General features: G+C 39.8%; 1 protein-coding gene across 1 annotated transcript in view; it reads right to left on the bottom strand.

The window, feature by feature from the left end:
- The window catches only part of LOC110489589 (uncharacterized), a 23,231-nt gene that overhangs the window by 17,524 nt on the left and 707 nt on the right, over positions 1-5,000 (bottom strand). The gene's annotated exons all lie outside the window — the stretch shown is intronic.

Here is a 5,000-nt window from a genome sequence, read left to right as displayed (position 1 = left end):
TTTTAGTTACTGCACTTGAAGAAACTTTCAAAGTTCTTGAAATTGTCTGAATTGTCTGACCTTCATGTAATGATGGACTGTCGATTCGCTTTGCTTATTTGAGCTGTTCTTGTCATAATAATGTTCTTGGTCTTTTACCAAATAGGGCCATCTTCTGTATACCACCCCTACCTTGTCACAACACAACTGATTGGCTCAAACCCAATAAGAAGGAAATAAATTACACAAATTAACTTTTAACAAGGCACACCTGTTAATTGAAATGCATCCCTGCTGACTACCTCAAGCTGTTATCAAGGCAAATAATGTCCACCAGTACTTATCTCACATGTCAAATACATTTGGATTTGTTTAACACTTTTTTGGTTACTAAATTATTCAATATGTGTTATTTGATGATTTTGATGTCTTTAGTATTATTCTACAATGTAGAAAATAGTATAAAATAAAGAAAAACCCTGGAATGAGTAGGTGTGTCCAAACTTTTGACTGGTACTGTGTGCCAAGGCGCACTGAAACTGTTCTGTTTTGTTGCTGCTTCCTCTATGTTGGCAGGTACCTCTAAGGTACTCGGCCAAGATACTGCATGATAATCTCATGTTTTTCCATGTCTTTTCAATTATGACTTTCCAACATTTTACTATTGGTTCACAAACCACGGAACAGCTATTTAGAACAACTATCTCTGTCTAAATAACTGTCTGTTAATCTCTTGACGTGGACAGTAAACAGAACATTCTGCTGCTCCATTGCAAAGTACAAGGCTGCCAATATATTTGACCGCAACTGTAGTTCCTGTATTTCGCAATGCTACATCTGACATGCAGCCTACTGCTCAGAAAGTTGCAACATCAACCTGCAGGAGGGGGGAAAACAAAGAAGAGAAAACCTCCTTAATCTCCCAGGCAAACCCACATGATTCTGGCTTACAGTTACAAGACAGCAGCCAAACACGCACGCACGCACACGCACGCACGCACGCACGCACGCACACACACACATACGCATGCACGCACGCACGCACGCACACACACACACACACACACACACACGCACGCACGCACGCACACACACACACACATACGCATGCACATACGCACGCACGCACACACACACGCACACACTCACGCACACACACACACACTCACGCACGCACACACACACACACACACATACGCATGCACATACGCACTTACGCACACACACACGCACACACTCACGCACACACACACACACTCACGCACGCACACACACACACACACACATACACACGCAGTGACTAAGGGGCTGTGTGAGGGGCCTCTAGCCAAGCCAAGCCTACAGTCACATCTCTGGTGCCAACCAAATAGACCTCAACCACATTCATACTTCCACCAGGACACAGTGGACCTAAAGAACTAAACACTAACATACCAAGAATAGACATAAAATCTTCATCTTCTGATCAAAATACTGCCTATTTCCTGAATTTGACGCAGCTTTCTGTATGCAAAATAAGATTTTCATCTATGTGAACAGTGCCAAAACAGAGCATGTCTTTATAAGGAACGCCATACCCTCATCATACTTTATCCCACATTTTCACCCAAATAACCAGACCAATAACAGGCTACAACCTAGTGTACACCCAAATAACCACACCAGTAATAGGTTATAACCTACTGTACACCCAAATAACTACACCAGTAATAGGTTATAACCTAGTGTACACCCAAATAAACACACCAGTAACAGGCTATAACCTACTGTACACCCAAATAACTACACCAATAACAGGTTATAACCTAGTGTACACCCAAATAACCACACCAGTAATAGGTTATAACCTACTGTACACCCAAATAACTACACCAGTAATAGGTTATAACCTAGTGTACACCCAAATAACCACACCAATAACAGGTTATAACCTAGTGTACACACCAGTAACAGGTTATAACCTAGTGTACACCCATATAACCACACCAGTAACAGGTTATAACCTAGTGTACACACCAGTAACAGGTTATAACCTAGTGTACACCCATATAACCACACCAATAACAGGTTATAACCTAGTGTACACCCAAATAACCACACCAATAACAGGCTATAACCTAGTGTACACCCATATAACCACACCAGTAACAGGCTATAACCTAGTGTACACACCAATAACAGGTTATAACCTAGTGTACACCCAAATAACCACACCAATAACAGGTTATAACCTAGTGTACACACCAGTAACAGGTTATAACCTAGTGTACACCCATATAACCACACCAATAACAGGTTATAACCTAGTGTACACCCAAATAACCACACCAATAACAGGCTATAACCTAGTGTACACCCAAATAAACACACCAGTAACAGGTTATAACCTAGTGTACACCCAAATAACCACACAAATAACAGGTTATAACCTAGTGTACACACCAGTAACAGGTTATAACCTAGTGTACACACCAGTAACAGGTTATAACCTAGTGTACACACATATAACCACACCAATAACAGGTTATAACCTAGTGCACACCCAAATAACCACACCAATAACAGGTTATAACCTAGTGTACACCCAAATAACTACACCAATAACAGGTTATAAGCTAGTGTACACCCAAATAACCACACCAATAACAGGTTATAACCTAGTGTACACCCAAATAACCACACCAGTAACAGGCTATAACCTAGTGTACACACCAGTAACAGGTTATAACCTAGTGTACACACCAGTAACAGGTTATAACCTAGTGTACACCCAAATAACCACACCAATAACAGGTTATAACCTAGTGTACACCCAAATAACCACACCAGTAACAGGTTATAACCTAGTGTACACCCATATAACCACACCAGTAACTTGTTATAACCTAGTGTACACCCATATAACCACACTGGTAACAGGTTATAACCTAGTGTACACCCATATAACCACACCAATAACAGGTTATAACCTAGTGTACACCCAAATAACCACACCAATAACAGGTTATAACCTAGTGTACACACCAGTAACAGGTTATAACCTAGTGTACACCCATATAACCACACCAGTAACTTGTTATAACCTAGTGTACACCCATATAACCACACCAGTAACAGGTTATAACCTAGTGTACACCCAAATAACCACACCAATAACAGGCCATAACCTAGTGTACACCCAAATAACCACACCAATAACAGGTTATAACCTAGTGTACACACCAGTAACAGGTTATAACCTAGTGTACACCCAAATAACCACATCAATAACAGGTTATAACCTAGTGTACACCCAAATAACCACACCAGTAACAGGTTATAACCTAGTGTACACCCATATAACCACACCAGTAACTTGTTATAACCTAGTGTACACCCATATAACCACACTGGTAACAGGTTATAACCTAGTGTACACCCATATAACCACACCAATAACAGGTTATAACCTAGTGTACACCCAAATAACCACACCAATAACAGGTTATAACCTAGTGTACACACCAGTAACAGGTTATAACCTAGTGTACACCCATATAACCACACCAGTAACTTGTTATAACCTAGTGTACACCCATATAACCACACCAGTAACAGGTTATAACCTAGTGTACACCCAAATAACCACACCAATAACAGGCCATAACCTAGTGTACACCCAAATAACCACACCAATAACAGGTTATAACCTAGTGTACACACCAGTAACAGGTTGTAACCTAGTGTACACCCATATAACCACACCAATAACAGGTTATAACCTAGTGTACACACCAGTAACAGGTTATAACCTATTGTACACCCATATAACCACACCAATAACAGGTTATAACCTAGTGTACACACCAATAACAGGTTATAACCGTATCTTTGTCATTCTCACAACCATAACCCATCACGATGCATTGGAATGGAAACGGGAACGTCCGGTGAAAACAAGGTCAGCAAGGAAGCATCCAGTTTTATGCGGCTACTGAGGTTTACCGGGACCGGGAGAGGGGCAGGAGCATGTGGACGCGACCCAAACATAACTGTTTCCAGTCATTGCTGGAACATAAACATATCTTTCAATGTATATTCATCTCTCAACTCCACCAGAGCAGTAACAATGGTTAGATGGAAACAACAACAAAAACACCCACAAATGTAGTTGTTTCAACTAATTGTTAACAAGTAACTGGTTCTACAGCCTTTTTATTTGTTTACTAATAGTATTACCTGAACCACACAAAAATTGTTGCCCAAAATTAGCTCCAATTTGAGAATACTTTGGCAAAAAAATTCAGTCAATTTAAAATGATGCTTTTGCTCAAGTTGACTCACATGTTCGTTCAACTGTGAATGATTGTTTAGGCATTTGAACCAACGAAGGCTGTGAAAGTAGTTACACACACAGTGCTTTTAACATACAATGTTTTACATTTACAGATTTGACACACCTTGACATACTGTACATGATCATTCATACAGTAATTATTATTCAAACATGTCCTCATCTGTGATTTGAACTCACAACCTCGATTCAACGCCATCCGAGCTTCCTGCTACGACACCATGGCTGTGTCAATTATCAGTTCATCTGACTATTCGCTCACCATTGATTTGATTTGACTTATTTCAACAATTTGAGGTTTTTCTGTATGGTTGTCTAATGTTGCTGGGGCATATTATTCTGTTTTATTGTTGCCCCTGAGTCACTATGGTAAATATAGTCGTTTTTCTTCCGTGTGTTTTTAACAGAGCTAAGATTTACTTTGAAGTGTAAATTGTAGCAACACAGGTTAGATCAGTTATTGACACAGACATGGCTGTAATGCGGGAAGATTGGAATGCTGTGAACCAAGAGGTTGTGAGTTCAAACCCCAGTTGAGGACATGTTGAAAAATAATTGTATAAATGAACATGCACAATGTAATCATGTAAGTCAACTGTGTAAAATGACAACATTATGTTAAAGGACTGCGTGTAACTTCTATTTTAGTTAAGATGCCGAAATAATAATTTCTAGTTGAATTAACATA

The sequence above is a fragment of the Oncorhynchus mykiss genome, chromosome 15 (genome assembly GCF_057628025.1).
Source record: "Oncorhynchus mykiss isolate SJ-2025 chromosome 15, ASM5762802v1, whole genome shotgun sequence".
Lineage (NCBI taxonomy): Eukaryota > Metazoa > Chordata > Actinopteri > Salmoniformes > Salmonidae > Oncorhynchus > Oncorhynchus mykiss.
The sequence above is the reverse complement of the archived record's forward strand: the minus strand, read 5'-3'. Positions and strand labels throughout refer to the sequence as shown.